Source organism: Eubalaena glacialis, chromosome 10, assembly GCF_028564815.1.
Source record: "Eubalaena glacialis isolate mEubGla1 chromosome 10, mEubGla1.1.hap2.+ XY, whole genome shotgun sequence".
NCBI lineage: Eukaryota > Metazoa > Chordata > Mammalia > Artiodactyla > Balaenidae > Eubalaena > Eubalaena glacialis.
This window is the reverse complement of record NC_083725.1, coordinates 115,335,117-115,340,841: the sequence shown is the minus strand read 5'-3', so window position 1 is coordinate 115,340,841 and position 5,725 is coordinate 115,335,117.

Genomic DNA, 5,725 nt, shown 5'->3' with positions numbered 1-5,725 from the left:
TTGTATGGCGCCCGCATGCGCGAGACCCGGGTTCAACCCCACCCCTTCCCCTCTGCTTCCTGTTCCCAGTTCCCGGACTACACGCGCGCACGCGCGTCCGAGGGAGCGTGCGCACAAACACCTGCGCGCCAGCTCGCGCGCCCGCGCCTGGCGGTCGGCCCGCCCTACGGCGGCTGCGCAGTTATCCCCAGCCGGGCGCGAAAGGAAGGCCTGGGCGCACAAAAACCCGGACTCCCAAAACCGAAACCGCGGTTCTGCACCAGCCGCGGATGCCTTGTTTTCCGGGCTTCGCGAAGCTCCGTGACGTATGTTCGTCACTCCTTCGTCCCGTGCCTTGGTGCGCAGGCGCTGTCGTGTATATGCCCTTAAATGTCCCATTCTGTGCCCAACGCGGGAGAGGACGGGCTTGTCGTCCCTCTGTGTCTCCTGCTTCATGTCTGCACTCCGTGTGCTTTCGTTAGGGAATCTGGTTGCCATGGTTATCGTCATGGTTACCACCGTGGTCCCAGCCACAGCGATAGGTCAGTTTTCTGGATCTGGAGCATTTCAGTGGAAAAGAGGTGGAAAGGTGACAGAAGTGATTTAGTTTTGGATACATCAAGTTTGGGTGCCTTTGGAATTTCCAGGTAGAGGTTTCCATTAGGCGGCTGGAAACGGGAGTGAAGATGGGTCCCTAAGGGGGAGAGAGTTCAGAGGTAAAATGAGAAGAGGGGATTCCCCCGAAATATCTCCTAATTCTTTGACCCAAAATCTCCACTGGCTCAGCTTAGATAAAATAACCTTAGGCATCATACTTGACTAATGGGATGGTGGATTAGTAGAGTCTCTAGAAAACTTTGGCGGTGTATATCAGGAGCCTTAAAAATGTTCATCCGCCTTGACTCAGCATTTCTTATCCTAAGAAAACCAGCCAAAATTCAAAGTTTTATGAACAAAGATGCTCTTCGTTTTTTAATTTACGATTAAAAAATACAATTAAAAAATGGAAACTGAGCATCTAAAGGTAGGAAAGTATAGGGTATCACAAGAGCAGTGATTCTCACGACTGCACTAAAGAGACCAAAGACTTTTAGGGGGCACCTCAGGACATGAGATGAGGAAGGAAGAGCCAGGCAGAGCCCTGTCTTGGCCTCAATCCAGCCGTGTGAAACGGTGTAGTCTGCATACTAACCACAGTTGGGGGAGGGCTGGAGAGGGAAAACCACCCTACATTCCCCTAAGGCTTCTTACTGGTGGGTACCAAGGGCAGAGGGTGGGAACAGTCCACCTGGGTATGGGCAGTAGAGCGTATATTTATTTTCTATTGCTATGTAATAATTTATCACAAATTAGTGGCAGAAAACAACATTCATTTATTAGCCCACAGATCTGTAGGTCAGAAGTCTGGGCACAGCATGTCTGGGTTCTCAGTAAGGCTGAAATCAAAGTGTCGGCTAAGTTGCATTCCTTTCTAGAGGTTTCTTCCACCAGCCAGAGACACTGCTTTTAATGGGCTCATGTTATTAGGTTAGGACCACATTGATAATGTCGCTTTCTTAAGGTCAGCTGATTTGGGGACATAACTACATCTGCAGAATCCCTTTATAGCATGTGAAGAGGGCACTGTTCCAACAGGAAAAGACATTGGCCCAATAGAGCGCAACAAAGAAAAAAAGCAAAAGAGGAAGTTACTGGAACAATGGCATGATCTATTTTGAAATGTGTAATGTCTTCAATATTGGGTATAGCTTCATTTCATGATAATTACCAAAATAGTCTCGTAAAGTGGAGAGAGAGTTAAAAAATCATCTGTCTGGGTGTCAAATAGGCTAAGTATGACACTGACCCCCTTCTCTTTCCTTTTCTGAATCATTAGGTGTCTGTTATTATCTGGAGGTGGGTGATGGGGGTTGATAGTCAAAGGACTGGTTCTGGCCTCTTCTAGAAAGCTTTCAAGAGCATGTCAAGACCCTCCCTTTAGAATGTGGGATTATTTGTCATATATTTACTCTGATAACAGGAAAAAAATCTCTCCACATCCTGTTACAAATGCTTACTGACCATTTGGATTTCCTTTTCTGCAGGTTTACATCCTTTGTCCTTTGCCTTTCTTACCAAGTAGCAGGAGTTTTTGTATATCAAAGATCAGGGGTCGTAAACTATGGCCGTTAGGCCAAATTTGACCAGCTACCTGTTTTTATGAGGCCTGTAAGTTAAGAATAGTTTTTACATATTTATTTAGTTATTTATTTATTTGGCCACGCCGGGTGTCTGGCGGGATCTTAGTTCCCTGACCAGACATTGAACCCGGGCCCGTGGCAGTAAAAGCGTGGAGTCCTAACCACTGGACTGCCAGGGAATTTCCAGCTTTTACATTTTTAAATGGTTGGAGAAACAAGAATAATAATATTCCATGATGTTATGATGTATGATGGAAATTATATGAAATGCAAACTTCATTATCCATAAAGTTTTCTTGGAACACAGCCATGCTTATTTGTATATGAATGGTCTATGGTTGCATTTGTGCTACAGAGACAGACTTGAACAGTGGTGACAGAGACCTTGTGGCCCTCAAATATTTACTGTCTGTCTCTTTACAGAAAATGTTTGCAGACCCCTGCCATAGACAATAACCACTGTCCATCAAATGTGTTGCACACATTTTTTTCCCAACCTGTCTTTTTTTTCTTTTTTTAGCAGAGGTATTTTTATTTTATTTTCTTCCAGTTTTATTGAGATATAATTGACATACAGCATTGTATAAGTTTAAAGTGTACAGCATAATGATTTGACTTACATACATCATGAAATGATGACCACAAGAAGTTTAGTGAACATCCATCTCTCGAGAGATACATTAAAGAAATAGAAAAAAAAACCCCAAACTTGTGTATGTGATGAGAACTCAGGATTTTCTATCATAACAACTTTCATGTATAATGTACAATGGCATTAATTACATTTATCATGTTGTTCATCACATCCCTAGTACTTATTTATCTTAACTGGAAGTTTGTACCTTTTGACCACCTTCATCCAATTCCGTATCACCCCACCCCTGCCTCTGGTAACCACAAATCTGATCTCTTTTTCTATGATTTTGTTTGTTTTTGAAGTATAGTTGACCTACAACACTATGCGAGTTCCTGTTACACAACAGAGTGATTCGATATTTCTGTACATTTCAAAATGATCCTGTGATAAGTCTAGTTACCATCTGTCACCATACAAAGATATTACAAAATTATTGACTATATTCCCCACACTGTACATTTCATTCCTGTGACTCATTTATTTTGTATTGGAGGTCTGTACCTCTTTATCTCCCTTACCTATTTCTTTCCTCCTTCCACCCCTCTCCCCTCTGGCAAACACCTATTTGTTCTCTGTATCTATGACTATGTTTCTGTTTTGTTATGTTTGTTCATTTGTTTTGGGTTTTTATTTTATTTATTTATTTATTTATTTGGCTGCATGCGGGCTTTCTCTAGCTGCAGGGAGCGGGAGCTTCTCTTGTTGCAGAGCACGGGCTCTATGCTCATGGGCCTCAGTAGTTGTGGCTCGTGGGCTCTAGAGTGCAGGCTCAGTAGTTGTGGCCCATGGGCTTAGATCCTCCCAGACCAGGGCTTGAACCCATGTCCCCTGCATTGGCAGGTGGATTGTTAACCACTGCCCCACCAGGGACGTCCTGTTTTGGTTTTATAGATTCCACATATAAACAAAATCATACAGTATTTGTCTTTCTTTGTCTGACTTATTTCACTTAGCGTAATATCCTCTAGGTCCATCTATGCTGTCACAAGAGTTCATTCTTTTTTGTGGCTGAGTAATATTTCCTTGTATGTGTGAGTGTGTGTGTGTATATATATATGTATATGTATCTATATCTATCTATATATATATCACATCTTCTTTATCCATTCATCTATTGATGGACACTTAGGATGCTTCCATATCTTGGCTATTGTAAATGATGCTGTTATGAACATAAAGGTGCAGAGAGCTTTTTGAATTAGTGTTTTCCTTTTCTTTGGAAAAATACCCAGGAGTGGAATTGCTGGATGTTATGGTAGTTCTACTTTTAATTTTTTGAGTAACCTTCATACTGTTCTCCATAGTGGCAGCACCAATTTACATTCCCACCAACAGTGCAGAAGGGTTCCCTTTTTCTACATCCTCGCGAACGCTTATTTGTTGTCTTTTTAAAAAAAATTTATTTATTTTATTTATTTATTTTTGGCTGCATTGTGTCTTTGTTGCTGCACACGGGCATTCTCTAGTTGCGGTGAGCAGGGCTACTCTTCGTTGCGGTGCGCGGGCTTCGCATTGCAGTGGCTTCTCGTTGTGGAGCACGGGCTCTAGGTGCACGGGCTTCAGTAGTTGTGGCACGTGGGCTCAGTAGTTGGGGCCTGCGGACTCTAGAGCACAGGTTCAGTAGTTGTGGTACACAGGCTTAGTTGTTCCGCGGCATGTGGGATCTTCCCAGACCAGGGATCAAACCCGTGTCCCATGCATTGGCAGGTGGATTCTTAACCACTGCACCACCAGGGAAGTCCCTGTTGTCTTTTTGATAATAGCCATTCTGACAGGTGTGAGGTGATATTGTGGTTTTGATTTGCATTTCTCTGATGATTAGTGATGTTGAACATTTTTTCATGTGTCTGTTGACCATCTGTCTGTCTTTGGAAAAATGTCTATTCGGGTTTTCTTCCTACTTTTAAAATTGGGTTGTTTTTTGATGTCGAGTTATATGAGCTCCTTGTATAGTTTGTATATTAGCATCTCATCAGATATATCGTTTGCAAATTTCTTCTCCCATTCAGTAGGCAGCCTTTTTGTTTTGTTGATAGTTTCCTTCACCATTCAAAAACTTTTTAGTTTGATGTAGTTCCATTTGTTTATTTTTTCTTTTGTTTCCCTTGCCTGAGGAGACATATCCAAAAAAATATTGCTAAGACCTATGTCAAAGAGCATCTTGCCTGTGTTTTCTTCCCCAATCTGTCTTTTAACCGTGTTTCTTCATCAAAAGTTTTACAACTTTTATGTCTATCTTTTCCCTTATGACTTTTAGGTTTCCTACTTTGCTAAATAAGATCTTCCCAACTTAAGCTTATGCAACTATTCTTCTAATATTTCTTTCGTTAATTTAATTGCTTTACCTTTTACCTTTTACACTAATCCAAACCTTGAAAACATTATTGAATCACAGTGGACATCCTTGTCTTCTTCCTGTATCTGATGGCAGTGTTTTCAGGATGACCTCATTTGGCTTGATGGTTGCTACTGGTTTGTGTTAAGAATGCACAATCAGAGTTTAGTTATTTTCTTCTAGTTCTATTTTACTTAGAGTTTATTAGGAATGGCTGCTGAATTGTACTCAATACCACAAGAGAATGATTTCCTCTTTTAACTAATGGATATAATAGCATGTCACTTTTAAAATGATAAAATATTCACTTTAAAAATTTGTGCATCAAAGGACACTATCAAGAAAGTGAAAAAATAATCCACAGAATAGGGGGAAATATTTGCAAATCATATATCTGATAAGGGTCTATTTTCCAGAATACATAAAGAACTCATAACTAAATAACAAAAAGACAAACAGCCCAATTTGAAATGGGCAAAGGACTTGAATAGATTTTTTCCTAAAGAAGATATATAAATAGCCAATAAAACATGAAAATATGCCTAACCTCATTAGTCATTAGAGAAATGCAAATCATAGTACTTCACAATAGAA